This window comes from Acinonyx jubatus, chromosome B2 (genome assembly GCF_027475565.1).
Source record: "Acinonyx jubatus isolate Ajub_Pintada_27869175 chromosome B2, VMU_Ajub_asm_v1.0, whole genome shotgun sequence".
Classification (NCBI taxonomy): Eukaryota; Metazoa; Chordata; class Mammalia; order Carnivora; family Felidae; genus Acinonyx; species Acinonyx jubatus.
Genome location: NC_069385.1, coordinates 136495779 through 136510633, shown reverse-complemented (window position 1 = coordinate 136510633; position 14855 = coordinate 136495779). Strand labels below are relative to the sequence as shown.

The following is a 14855-nucleotide window of genomic DNA, read 5'->3' as shown; positions in this document are numbered from 1 at the left end:
CACTGTGTAAAGAGAGATATTGCTGAGGGACAGAAGCAGAAACAATGTTCACCTTTAGCCCAGAAGGCTGACCGATAGACTGCCTAGTTCCAATACGGATCAACTACATGCTGGTTTCGACATTCTTAAAGGGTCTCATGACTGCCTGTATATCTCACTGATAGTGAATATCGAACTGAATGATAAACAACAGAGAAATCTCCTGAAAGTGGTTTTATGGGTAGAAATGTGAAGAAGACATTTATGACTTAATACTCCCTGCACGTCCCCTGCCCCTTGCATATAACCGCAAGCTTCATACAGCAAAAATGCAGCCACTTCTGCCAAACGTCCTGTCCTTGTGCTACTTAAGTAAACTTACTAAGTTGCACCACACAAGTCTCAAAATTCTTTCTCGACCTTTGGGCTCCACGACCCCACAACAATATTCCTGTCAATGAGAAGAATAAGGGCTTGTTTTCCAAGCCATCCAACATTGAGGCTTCCAGGACGTGTTCCAGCATGTTCTAGGGGTCCCAGTACCTGATATCTCTGGACCAGTGCAGGACCCTGCCTGACAGGCGTTAATGAATTCACTTCTCAGTCTGCAGACCTGGTGAGGATCCTGGTGTGAAGCTGCCAGCAGCTGAAGTGTGTCAAAATAGACTGTTTACCAAGCTCCCGCAAACATGCAAACATCCCTAAATCCAGAGGACAGTTCTGAACCGGGAGAAAACAGGTTCTTTCCAGAAAGTTAGTGCCCTTGCCAGAAACTACTAATAGAGGGTTGCTTTTCAGTACCTCACGAGCTGATTAGGAGGTTGATGGGTCCTAATTAGAATGTGAGGTTTATTCATCTGTAAACTTGCAAAAGGAATGCTCTGGAGGGAATCTGAATCAGAAAGAATTGTTTCCTGTTGGCTTGGCTTAACAAAAAACAAGACAATTTGCCTGTTTCTCCTGGCAGCCAGGTAGACTGGAAGAGAGATTCTTTCCTGATGATCCTTTTCAAATACTTATTAGACATCAGTGCAGGCTTCAGTGATGTAGCAAATCAGCTTCTAGGATTTTCAATGAGACAATTATATGAATGCTCACTAAAAGTGCATAATTTGACCGAAGGGCCAGGATATTGAGAACTAAGGTCGGCAAGGCAACTTAGACTCCATTCTTTGCATGGAATGAGAAATCATGATGGGACCGCGTGCCTGGTCAGAAAAATCTCGCGTGAACATCACTGACTAAGCATGCCATAGGTGCAGTTTGCAGTCGGTCCAAAGGTGGAGTTCGTTTGCTATAAACATGAGGTAGTAATAACAGGTTGTGGTAAGGCCAGGCCTCGTTCCACCCACCCCTGCCCCTACTTGGTCAATGCGAATTTATTTACTTTTGCTGTTATGCAAATATGGGGAGGGGGTTCAAAATGTAATAGACTGACCGTCAAAGAGCAACCAATTCCTGTTCTGTACAGACACCCACTAAATGTCATGCAGATTCAGAAAAACAACCCTTGGCTTCTAGGAGTTAACAAGTTAACAATCAACTTTTCATTGCCTAGGCAAAAATTATTTCCATTTCATTACATTCATTTGTTACAGATGCTTACATTTGATTTCTCAAGAGAATAGGAATAAGCCTGCAGAAAACGCTTCGACCTATATTTTCCGAATCCCTATCACCAGCTAATCCCAGACGTCCCCCTTCACAGCTGAACACTTCATCGGTTGTGGTTTTTCTTAAGAAATGTGTAATAAATCCCAAGAATCAGGACTATTTAATACTTAGCCAGACACTTTAATGAAATGCCATCAATTGTATCACCAACCCATCTCCCTGCATGTAGACACTCCAGAACTGCCTTCACCTCTGAACACCCCCCAAAATCTGCTCCTGGCAAAGGTTGTCCTGACTGAATGGAAATCAGTCATTGGACAAAAGAGGTGCCAACAAGAAGGCTCCTGGCCCTAATTTTACTTTTCACACCCCAAAAGAGGAAGGTGGGACTGAGTCTGAGTCTTGACCGAGCAAGAAATGAGAATGAGGCCATGTAACAGCCATGAGGAAGACCCCCCCCCCCCAAATCTCCCACTGCCTGGAGTGCAGTTGCCCAAGGGCCCCAGGGCTGTGCTATGCAATCACTCACCACACTTCCCTGCAGGCCCCCCTCCCCTGGCTGCTTCTGTGGTCACTAGGCACAGCCGGGGTACTAAGGCAGGCCTTTCTGTGGGAAATGCAGGACTCTTCAGGTTCATCACCCAACCTTCCTTGGAGGTGCATTGCCGTGTGGGTCACTTCCTCCCAACCTTCAGTTCTTCCTTCCCTGGGATCAGACTGGCATCAGGGTCTGATGGCTTTTCAAGCCTCTCCCGGCTTCCTCCCCCTTTCTTTCATAGGCATTTCCCCTAATAAATGTCTTGCACGTTTAACAAATCTTGGGAACTGCTTCTCAGGGGTCACGGACTAAGGTAATCGGGGATCTTCCAGGAGGAGCAGAAAGCAGCTGGGGGAGGAGGGAACAGGGAACATGGTATTGGTGTAAAGACCAAACTCACTTCCTAAAATATGGGCCACAGTCTGTTGCCTTAACAAGGCTCATTCAGTGCTCACAGTGATGTTTTTGTAAGCTCCCTACTTGGCCAGTCTGGACTACATTTCCCAGGATTCCTTTCCTCCCATGTTTCAGGTTAGGACGGGCTCCAAGGGACGTTCTCTCGCGAGAGTTGGAAGGAGGAAAAGCGGCGGCAACCATCTTGTAGCGTGAAAGCACTTACTGCTGAGCGACTGACTCGGGCTCCGGTGAGCCTGCTGCGGGGCCCTGTCTTCGCCCTGGACCTGCCTTCCTCCAGTTTCTCTGCGCCCTGGGGCGGGTGTATACTTGTGCAACAGTGTGACACAGGGCCTCAGCTTCTGCAGGGTCCCTTCGTCAATCACTAAGGTCGAGGGGAAGGAAAAGGGCATGGGTTTCAGTGTGCCCACGTGGTGTTCCGGCTCCTGCTTGCGGGGTTCTAGCCCACTTTCGTCAGCTTCCCTTCCTGACTGTCGTAGGGATTTCGGGCGCCAACGTTGGTCAGGACAGCCGTGTGGACAGTGCCTAACCAGCTCCCCTAATTGTGCAAGTCCATTCCTAACAATTCGTATGTATTTTTCTATCGTAGATACGTGTATATACATGGGTGTATGTACTTGATCGTTAAACTCTGAGCGATGCACTCATTGTGTGCCCTCTGGCCAGTTTCCTTCAGGGCAGTGGTACTCGTTATGGCCTCGAATAGGCACTGGGGCTTCAAAGAAAGCAATGCCAACCCTCTGTGCTGCTGCTTAGACAGACCTGGCCGTCAGCAACGTAAAGGAAGGCGGAACTGTGTTAGGAAGACAAGTGCGCCTTCACAGCCCACCTGGCAGAGGGGCAACGTTCATGATTTGGTTTTTGTGTTTGAACGAAATGAGATCCAGCTTTTTGCCCTCCCCTCCCTGGCTGGGAGGACATCCCAAAGCCGTTTGGGGGACGCTGACCACCACCACCATTACCACTCCTGCCTCCCCATTGTATAGATCGTGAATCGCAGAGCTTATAGCAACGGAGTGGGACCCGGCCCTTAGTTCAGGGTGTTTGCTCTCACTTCCCTTCCTCTTGTTTCCCAGGGCTGAGCCTGATCCTCCGTCATCTGTCAAGCGTAGCTGCCACCAAGAAGCCTCTCAACAGTCCAGGCTGCTTCAGCCTGGGTCACAAGGCTCCAAAGCCAAGAAGTCCAGTGATAAGTTCTAGCCAGCCATATACCACATCATCAGAGGTCGTGAAACCTTGAGGCATGTGTGGGGCAGGTACTGTCTCCTCCACTCACAGAACCTTCCATCCTCCAAGTCTCAGAACCCAGTTCTCCTTGGGTCCATCTATGCCTCTGCCCACTCTTTACCTCCTATAACTTTCTGTTATCCAAAATGACAGCCTATATGTCCCCCCACCCCTGCCACCCTGGATTTAGAGAAACCCCCAGGCGGGGGGTGGGGGGGGTGTTATTTTTTACTTCCCTCATGATAAATCTGTAAATATATTTCTTTTTAATCTGTGGGATTAAGAGTCAATACTTTTTATGCTAAGTGAAATAAGTCTGACAGAGAAAGACAAATGCCATATGATCTCACTTATATAGGGACTCTAAAAACAAACAAAAAGAAACCCAGACTCTTAAATCCAGAGAATAAAGTGAGGATTAGCAGCAAGAGGCAGGTTAGGGAAGGTGGGGTGGAGAATGGGTAAAAGGAGTGAAATAAGCAAAAGGGACTTAGCGGTACAGAAAAATTTAGGATAGGGGTGACTAGGTGGTTCAGTTGGTTAAGCATCCAACTCTTGATTTCAGCTCAGGTCATGGTCTCACAGTCATGAGATCGAGCCCCACATTGGCCTCCATGCTGAGCATGGAGCCTGCTTGGGATTCTCTCTCTCTCTCTCTCTCTCTCTCTCTCTCTCTCTCTCTCTCTCAAAATAAATAAATAAACATTAAAAATTTAGGATAACTTTGGTTGGAAGGATAGAAGTAGAAACTAGAGGGATCACAAGGTGAGCTTTTGGGATGCAGACAATGTTACTTCTTGATCTGGGTGACAGTTATACAGATGAGTTCACTTAAAATTGATTGAGCTGTATATGATTTATGTGCTTATCACCATGTGTTATACTTCAGTCTTTGAAAGTTTAAAAAAACCCAAATGCTAAAAAGGCATACAGTAAAGGGGCGCCTGGGTGGCTCAGTCGGTTAAGCAGCCGACTTCGGCTCAGGTCATGATCTCACGGTCCGTGAGTTCGAGCCCCGCGTCGGGCTGTGTGCTGACAGCTCAGAGCCTGGAGCCTGTTTCAGATTCTGTGTCTCCCTCTCTCTGACCCTCCCCTGTTAATGCTCTGTCTCTCCCTGTCTCTCCCTGTCTCAAAAATAAATAAAATGTTAAAAAAAATTAAAAAAAAAAAAAGGCATATAGTAAAAAAAAAGAAAAAGAAAAATCCCTTTCCCACACTTGGTGTTCTAGGGCCCATTTCCCCTCCCCAGGTGAATAACGTGTTTAGGAGCTACAGCACCTTGTAAGCATTGGTAGTATTTAGTGCTATTCCACTTCTCCTCCTTCCAGGCACATGGTCTCATTGCATTTCCCAGCCCTTCTGGAAACATAAGGAACTTAAACTGGTTGATTGGGGTTGTGTAACTAGTTGTAGCCAGTAAGTTGTAAGCAGAAATGATGCGTGTCACTTCTGGGCCAGAATGTTTGACTGCTACAATGAGATCCTGTAGACTTCTCTTTTCTTCCTGCCACAGTGACGTGCATGTTTTAGTTAGTGTTCTCCATCTGCTTTGGTCTCTGAGGGTTTATGACAAGGAGCCCACTCATAACGGACACAGGCGAGAGGCATGAGCAAGAAATAAATGTTTGATGTTTTAAGCCACTGGGATTTAGGGATTGATACTGTACTGATTCAAAGTGATACCTCCTGGGAGGTGTGTGTGTGTGCGTGTGTGTGTGTGTGTGGTCTGTATTTCTCTGAAGAGTACACCAAGACAAGAAAGTTGAAGTAGACACAGAAATATGAGGGGAAATATGCATGTAGGTAATATATCTGTATCTGTTCAGGTATTTTCCACTTTATGGAAACCCAAACTGAAAATTGCTTGCACAGTAAGACTACTGCTAATATAAAAGAGGTATGGTGCTTCTAGGATTGCTTAGTTCAGCTGCTCAACTGTGTCCTCAAAGACCCACATTCTTTTCCCTCTGCCATTCTTGGTGTGCTGACAAACTCCTGTGTCGGCTACAGCAGATTCACGTAATTCGTTCCCTCCCTCTCCCTCTCTCTCCCGCATACTCTTACCCACATACACACACACATCCAGAGACAAATAAGAAACTATCCAACAAAATGCTGAGAGTGACAAAAGCAGCAGATCGAGCTTATTGAGGAGAGTATCGTTTTAGCAATTCCGTGATGGTGAGCGGAAGTCTCTTTTAATGGTTGGTGTATTTGTTATTGGAGATTTTAATGCAAGAACACCAAAGTGTTCTTTTGGTGGACAACCCCCAGATCAAGGAAGACCTGTGACAACCAAGGAATGACATTTGCTATTTCCCGGTACCTTGATGTTGCCCAGTGCTAAGCTCTGTAGTTTTGAGCAAGTTACTGACATCTCTCAAGCTCACTCTTCTTCTCCTGCCCATAAAGGGATTCACAGTTGCACCTCCATCACTGCTCTGCCATGAGGCTTAAGTGAATTAATACATATACAGTACTTAACAGTTTCTGGCACATAGTAAATGCTGCGGAGCCAGGAGCCATTATCATTATAATAGGGCTTTGGGGAGAATTAAATAAGTTAATGCATGTAAAGGACTTGAAATCATGTCTGACATGTAGTAAGTACTCAATAAATCTTTGCGGCTGCTACTACAGCTATTATTATCATAGCTTTAAATAAGAAGATTGTAGAAGTTAAGGAGGGTAAAATAGAGCTAATCCTTTAAAAATGAATTTGTCAGTACGAAGTATCATTGTCATGGTATTGGGGGGTTTTTTGACTGTACAAGGTAATTTTAGTAAATCAAGATAATTTTCCTTGGTAAAGGTGAAAATACACTTTTGTTTCTTAGAAGCAATGTCTACCATATCGTTTCCATAAGAAATAAGAGCTGGAGAAGTTGCTATTCAGAGATCAGGATCAAGAGAGAGATTCTTCAGGATGTTGGAAGAATGTGAACACCAGTATCATTTCTGCTTGGGACATTGATTTGAGTCTTGGTGGGAACTTTTGGCTCCATTCATGCTGACTAGGTCAGTACATGTAAGTACAGTATGCACTTTCTCAGATGAGTGGCTTTTATATATGCGTGTGTGTGTGTGTGTGTGTGTATACACACACTTTGTAAGACAGTGTCTAAAGAATGCCTCAATAGAAGCAGATGCACATTTCCTGTTTTTGAATATGATTCTGAGTGGGCATTAATAAACGCTAACTGGCATTGCTTTCGGGTGTAAAACTAATAATGGAGTTGGATCTGATTAGGAAAATGAAATCAGAGCTCGCAGTGTTCTTGTGTCCCACCCTGAGATAGGTAAAAAAAAAAAAAAAGGGGGGGGTGGGGTGGGGGTCGTCTACCATCCTGTCACCAAAGAATCATTCATTAACCAAATAATGTAACTTAAAATAGGACATGGCATCTAAGGAGTAAACTAGTACAACAAACAAATATACACAAAAACATTTTCTGAGCACTCTGATGTGTTAGCCACTCTCTAGTTTCCCCGGGCTGCTAAGGTTGAGAGTCAGTGTCTCATGGAGCATTGTGGTGGAAAGTGGCAGTGAACTGGTAACAACTATGAAATGGTCCCTTAGAGGTAGGGAGGGCTGTGACTTTGCTTTTATTTTGTTGTTGTCGTTTTGTTTTAATTTTTTACTTTGAAATAACTTGAGACTTAAAAGTCTTTCAAAAATAGGAGCACCTGGGTGGCTCAGTCAGTTGAGCGACTGACTTGTTCCCCGCTCGGGTCACGATCTCACAGTTCATGAGTTCCAGCCCCATGTTGGGCTCTTTGCTGACAGTGTAGAGCCTGCTTGAGATTCTCTCTCTCCCTCCCTCCCTCTCCCTCCCTCCCTCCCTCTCCTCCTCCCTCCCTCTCCCTCCCTCCCTCTCCCTCCCCCTCCCTCCCTCCCTCCCTCCCTCCCCCTCCCTCCCTCTCCCTCCCTCCCCTCCCTCCCTCTCCCTCCCTCCCTCTCCCTCCCTCTCCCTCCTCCTTCTCCCTCCTCTCCCTCCCTCCTCCCTCCCTCTCCCTCCCTCCCTCCCTCCCTCTCCTCCCTCTCCCTCCCCTCCCTCCCCTCCCTCTCCCTCCCTCTCCCTCTCTTCCCCTCTCCCTCTCTCCCCTCCCTCCCTCTCTCCCCCTCCTCCCTCTCCCTCCCTCTCTCCCTCCCCCTCCTCCCTCCCTTTCTCCCTTTTCTCTGCTTCTCTCTCTCTCTCAAAATAAATACACATTTTAAAAAGTCTTTCAAAAATAGTATAGAAAGTTCACATGCTGCCATTGATCCAGAACTTTCTTTAATGTGAACAAATTATGAGACTGTAGCATAAAATTCTCCATCAAAACCAGGAGATTAACATTAGTACAATGCTATTCACTAAACAACAAACTTTATTCCAATTTCACATACTTTTACATAACAAGAAAAATTGCAAGGGCAAGAACTTGAAGAGCAGATCTAAAGATGAAGGCTGCGTGTATTTGAAACGGTCAGTTTAATGCACTGTTTTCTCTTTCCTTGAAAAATTATCTTTAATACATCTATTATATTGTCCAATTTTAAAAAAAAAAACTTTAACTGCCAATATTCTTCTCTTTTCTCTTCAGTAGGCTCTTTCCCCGGGAAATAGGGTTGTTAAATTTAGCAAAACTTAATGCAGGGTACATAGTTAAATTTGAATTTCAGATATGCAGTGAATATGGTTTTTTTGTTTGTGTGTTTGTTTGTTTTAGTATGACTGTGTCCCATGCCATAGCTGGGACATACTTATGTTTAAAAATTATTCTTATTTCTTGGAAGTTCAAATTTACCTAGGCGTCCTGTATTTTATCTGGCAATCCTACAGGAAAAGAACATAAACGTGGAGAGTGGAGCTTAGTGTACTGCACCTGGGAAGGGTGATGATGGCAGGATGTCTTCAAGGTAAGGAGATGCAAAAATTATTTCTCCAACATTCTTGACCATGTTCTACTAAAGGGACAATTTCTCTATCAGAGGACAGAAAACAGGTGCATGGAAAGGAAACTCATTAAACTATGTCTTAAACTATTTCGAGTTATTTCAGGAAACTGTTTACTGCGGCTGTTACCTGGGCCTGACCCACCTCACCCAGACCTAGTATGTGGGTAAAATAGGAGTGAGTGGGTGGGGCACGTGGACAATAAGCATGGAGGGGCCTGAAAACGCAAAGGGAGAAGCAAAAGCCCTCAGTACCGAAAGCAACATAAAGAGACTGGCCTTTTCCCCATATTGCCCTTAAAAGAAATAAAACTGTGGGCCTATTTCAGGTGGTAATAAAACTGAAAATATGCCAACCAGGCCAGTGCCAATTTCCTATAACTGCCTCTAGGACCAACCTAGAATCTAAAACAGACTACTCAAGATTTTTTTCCAGTGAGCTTGCTGCATGCCTAGCTCCAACATAAAATTTCTAGAATCCAAAGCCGTAATTAAAGAAACACCATAAAAAGCATCCTGAGGCTTTCACCAATGGAAAGCCCATAATCTGACAAGTCTCCTTGCCTGGGAAATGTTGGCTGCTGCCTTAGTTAAACTCTTTCACTAGCAATGTGCAGAGTATCTAGCTCGGTGTCAGGGGCCTCTTCCCCTCCTGCTCCAGTCCCCTGCCCAGCCCCTGTACTGCACCGTCTCTACCCTGGATGGGAGCAGCTGGCCAAGCTCAGAAATTGATCAGAGTGCCCTGAGAGGGCCCGTTAGTACCACATGGAAGCTGCTGTTGTCACCTGAGAGCTGCCCATCATGGGAGCACCATCCCCTTCAACGTATTTTTAATTTCCAACAAGGACTTTCCTCAGTGTGCTGCTGTTTTTCATTTCTCTGTATAAATCCTCTCTGTTTTTCCAACTGCTTCTGCTAGTTCCCTTGGAAGGCCTAACTTTTAAGTGATCTGATCCCACCATATGTGTTGACATATGTCGATGATGCAGGCAGGTCGCGTCTAAGGACCCTGAGGGGGTCTCGTAGGACCAGCCAAGAAGGTCCTTGGCTACACGCAGGATAGAAATCAATCACAAACCAATAGGAAGTGAGAGCAGAGCTCATCGAAGCTATAGAGACATCACAAATACAGACAGTGTCTGGGAGACAGAACGGAAAGAAGTGACAGTCTCATCTTTGCTTGGGGTCTCGGGTTTTTATTGAGGGTTGTGGTCTGGCCTGTGCATCCTCTTGGGCATCCAGGACAAGACAAGGACAGAGGTCCAGGTGTCCTCCATAAGTCACTTATTTCTTAGAGCCAGGGGTCTTGGCGTCCAGCTGTCTAGCACCGGTGGTCTGGAATATGCGCACGATGGCCTCATCCCATCATTCTTCCCAGTCCTTCCTTCAGTGTTCTCTCTCTTGTGCTGGAAGACTCCAAGGAAATCATCAACTTCTCGTCCCTTACAAGAAGGACGTACTGTCTCTGCACTCTGAGCCATGTGGAAAGTGGGGGTGCAGAGCCCAGCAAGAATAGAGGCAGGAAAAGGAGCAAAAAGCAGATTCTTCTGGAGTCTTTCAATCTTCTTGTCTCACCGACCTCTACCTTTGAGAAGAGTCCTTGAAAAGCATTCCTACTGCATAGAGGTTCCCAAGGCATTGTGGGTGGTTGAAGGAACATAGGATCTTGAGGCAGAAAACCTGGACCCAAGCACTAGCTTTCTCCCTTACTCCCCACATGACTCTGGATGACTTACGTAACTAACCTCCTCAGATTTCCTATGTATCAAGATGGGTATGGTTCTTCTGGCTTCTCTCACAGCCTTGTTATATGGAAGAACTAGAAGGAAATGAGAGTGGTTTGTAAACTATAAACCTGCTGTGCTAATAATGGCAAACATTTCTCAGTATTCATCATGTGCTAGGCATTGAGTTTTAGGTGCTTATCTCGTTTAATTTTCACAGTAATCTCACACGCTAAATACTGTTATGCCCATTTTACAGATGATTATACTGAGGCATAGAGAGCTTAAATATCTTGCCAAAGCATCATAGTAAATGGTGGCCTTGGAATTTGAACCCAAGCCATCTGGCAGCCGTGCCTACTATGCTGAGAGACTTCCCGGTGTAATTAATGGGTTAAAGTCAATATTAGAAATTGAGGATAAAGGTACTCTTTCCCCGGCATCACTGGTGCCATCACCTTGGGCTTTCCTGCTACCCTTTGCTTCTGTACCTCTAATTGTAGGTCCCATGGTGAGGCTGACTTGGAGGAATCAGAACCACTCCCTGCCTAATAGGTTTTGTCTGTGTCTGCCTGTCACATTTTAGGGGATATACCTAGCTAGCAGCATATCCCAAATTGCACCCTAATGGGATCTGCCATGATAGTCCCGCTTTCCTAAGACTGACAACAGAACAGAAACAACTGAAAACATCTATGGCTCTGAACCCTCAGACATGCCACTGTAGCTCAGTTCCATGGGGGATTTCTCAAATGTCCAAACAGTAGAGACACGTTCTTGAGGAAAAGCACTCTCGTGGGTTCTGAAGATCACTTCCTCAGAACCCCGGTTTGAAAAATGCCAGTGTGGGCTAGAGAAAACAACGCTGAGCCCGCACTTAGGAAATCCAGGTTCCCATCCTGCCGCTGCCGTGACCCAGCCAGGGCATTACTGTTGCCTCAACCATAAAATGAGGTAGGCCCAATCAGTGCTTCAGGGGCCACAAGCCCAGTGGGGGCAGGCAGCCACCTACAGGAGTGTCCAGACCTGGTGAAAGGCAGTAGTGAGTCACAACCACCTCAGTTCACTATGGCCTTGAGAGATTGCAGGCACCGTCTGTCCTCACCTTCTGAGTTTTTAAGAGGAGCCTGACGTCCGTGACTTTATACACAAATTTATTGACTCTGGTGTTGGAAATGAGTACAGCAATGTTTAAAACATTGAAGAGCCAAACGAAAAACACCTCCGTGAGCCAGAGAGAGCCCTGGCTGGAAAACTGGGTCGATATTCTAAACAAGATCAAGGTTTTCAAGCTGCTTCCACTGAAGAGTTCCATAGAACTTTCCTGAAGGTTCTCTGGAGGTCGGGGGAGGCCAGCTCTTCCCCAATTTCGACCAGAACAGCTCAAACTGCTTTTTTTTTTTTTTAATTTTTTTTTTTAACGTTTTTATTTTATTTTTGAGACAGAGACAGAGCATGAACGGGGGAGGGGCAGAGAGAGAGGGAGACACACAATCCGAAGCAGGCTCCAGGCTCTGAGCCGTCACCCCAGAGCCCGACGCGGGGCTCGAACTCACGGACCGTGAGATCGTGACCTGAGCTGAAGTCGGACGCTTAACTGACTGAGCCACCCAGGCGCCCCTCAAACTGCTTTTTTTAAAAAATGTTTATTTATTTTTGAGAAAGAGAGAGTGCGCACGCGCGTGAGCAGGGAAGGGGCAGAGAGAGAGGGAGACACAGAATCTGAAACAGGCTCCAGGCTCTGAGCTGTCAGTACAGAACCTGATGCAGGGCTCAAAGTCATAGACCACGAGATCTTGACCTGAGCCAAAGTCAGACGTTCAACCTACTGAGTCACAGGCGCCCCCCATCTGCTTTTCTAGTGATATTCCACAGGTTTAAGAATACTTCCACTGCTAACAACTAAAATAGTTAATATTTAACGGCACTTATCTGCCACTTGGTAAGTGTAGATAGAAAAGTCTTGAGGCTGTGCTTTTTAAAACTCTTCAGTGGGTGCAGACGGCTGGAACAAGGAGATGTCATACCTCTTAGAGGCAGTAGCTCACTGGGTATGTGTCTGGACGCCCTGTTTTGGTGGGCTCAGTGTTACTATGCACCACTATATTTCATTACAACTGAAGCAGGAAATACCAGTGTTAGACCGAAAAGCCTGGCTCTCAAAAAATACCGAGTTCAGCCAGCCAGCCTGTTTCAGTTCCAGTCAGGTTCTTTGAGCTTATTTAGCAGCAAATGGCGGTAGTGTTAACTGTCCCGAAAATGGCTCTCTACAAGGCGATTAGTCTTGAAGGCAATCTCCCCCTGCTTATAAAGCCCTTACTAGACCTTTAACTGCCCCTGTGTTTATTCTGTGGAGAAAGAAGTCGGCACGTTCCGGAGAGCATGCGGCAGAGAAGCCAGAAGTGACACAGCGATCTTAGTGTCCGGGAGCCTCCCCTGCAAACGTGGGAGGGAGGTTTCACCACGTGCATTCAGTGGAAAGAACGGAGGGTTGACAATAACGGCAGACCCAACAGATAAAAACTGCTGTGTGGATGCGGCAGGGAACCAGCGTGTGCCTGCGTGTGTGTATGTGAGTGTGTTAGTTACAGACTTAGCTACCTTTATTCTCTTCGTGATGATCCAAGTGGCTCTACAGTTATTCTACTGCATTATCAAACCCCTAAGCTGAGGGCGGGGGATTATTTAGGATAGGTTCACTAAGTGAACCAAAGTGAATGGAGGAAAATGGAGGAAAGAAATACAAAGATAGGAGCAGAAGAGTCTCTTGAGCATTGCAATGGGATTAGCTTAGTAGGTTTCTCAAAGGGAAATCTGGAGGGTCCATCACAGAGGATCTAGAACTGAGATGAAACCATCTCATGGTACTCCGTTTATAAAGGGCATTATGTGGAAAATGGGAACAGGAAGCAGAGGACTGTGTGATAATTTCCTGAACCTGCACATGCCTCTAACCCTCATACCCACAAATCTGCAAACCTCACTCAGTGAGATTTCCAGGATTCACTGCACTTCCCATAATACTGCCTTCTTCTCTTGACAGGGAAGATGTGTGGGCTCCATAAATCTTCTTTCGTTTGATCCAGTTTGTGCCATATGCGGCATAAGGTGGACCCTGTTTCAGCCCTGGGCCAGTTCTCCATGCCTTAGCATCTTTCTGTCCGTTTGGCTAAGTAAAGTCTAAAACCTAGGGTGGCACCGATATCACCAAGTTCCCTGGAGGTCTGGCTAGATCATGTTCTCTCTTTTTTTTTCCCTCCCCAGAAGAGTTCATATGGATTTGGGAATGGAGACATCGCAATAATGTTCCGCACAGAAATTCTCTCCTACGCCGTAGCGTACTTTACTTTTCCATTCTCAAAGGCTTTGAGACTCTGTTGTGCCTCTAAATGAGATCAGTGGCTTGGCCTTTCTTTGCTTTTGATGCAAACCCGTAATTCTGGGTGGGCTGCAAAGCAGGAGGTATGCTTCTCTTTTCTGTTTGGGATGACAAACAGGCACCTCTGTCTGTTTGGGATGACACGAAGGCAGCACCACTAGTGTCATGAACCGGAGCTCAAATGTGAGAAACACCAGTGGCAGTGCTAAGTCAACCCTCCTCTCTCCTGAGTTTCTAGATATGTGTATTTTAAGTGTAAACCTAAGCACGGAAGTTGCTGAGAAAAGCACTGTTACTGAGATGTTTGTTGACAGGCCCCGTATATCAGATGTTCTTCTGCCATTTCATGCAAATTTATGTTTTGACAGGTGCCAATTCATTTAGTTGGCAGGACTTACTCTATTGTTTTTCTCTTCAGTCCTCTTTGAATTTCCTCTACAAGGTACAGATACCAAGCTGATGTACTAGGTAAATTTGTTGGCCAGAAGTGATCATCAAAAGACAAAATTGACAAGTTCTAAAACAGATCCTAGCTGTCCTTGCACAAGCTAGTCTGTGGTATTTTCTTTTGTAAGGTGGCTTAAATTTAGTTTAATTGTTTAGTTAATTCTTTGTGTTTCCTCTGGTAAATTATTGATTTCTCGGCCTTGAAATGGAGATTCAGATAAATACTTGGCAAAGCAGATCTGATGAGCACATTTGTTTTACCAGAAGGGAAACTTCCATCCTCTCTAATGGCTCTGTGGGCCTCACTTGAGTGTTATTTAAGTAGCCTCTTTGGAGAATCCCAACACTCACTCTCTCCTTGCCTGTAATACCCTGAGGAGAATTCTGTTTCCTTCTTCATGTCAGTATAAGGAGATGAGTTTCGTAGAAGACGACAGTCATTGGGACAAGTCTTGGCCTCCTCACTTGATTTAAAACAAAGATAATGGCTATGTTTCATCAGTAATATCTCCAGAGACTAAAATTTTCTGAGTTTCCTTTCTAAGGGAGAATGTAGAGAACCCAGTGCCTCCCTCCCCTACTTTTAAAAACTTT

At 45.6% G+C, this 14855-nt stretch overlaps 1 long non-coding RNA gene across 4 annotated transcripts in view; it reads left to right on the top strand.

The window, feature by feature from the left end:
- The first annotated feature begins 2763 nt into the window (after positions 1 to 2763).
- Positions 2764 to 14855, top strand: part of LOC113593942 (uncharacterized) — a 49865-nt gene continuing 37773 nt past the window's right edge. For 3 of the 4 annotated variants that reach the window (XR_008298745.1, XR_008298742.1, XR_008298744.1), the window contains exons 1-4: positions 2764 to 2914; positions 3622 to 3801; positions 6610 to 6800; positions 8599 to 8675. This is a non-coding gene — a long non-coding RNA (uncharacterized LOC113593942). Of the gene's footprint in view, positions 2915 to 2939; positions 3114 to 3621; positions 3802 to 6609; positions 6801 to 8598; positions 8676 to 14855 lie in introns of those variants that run through there. The other variant, XR_008298743.1, reaches the window with a different exon arrangement.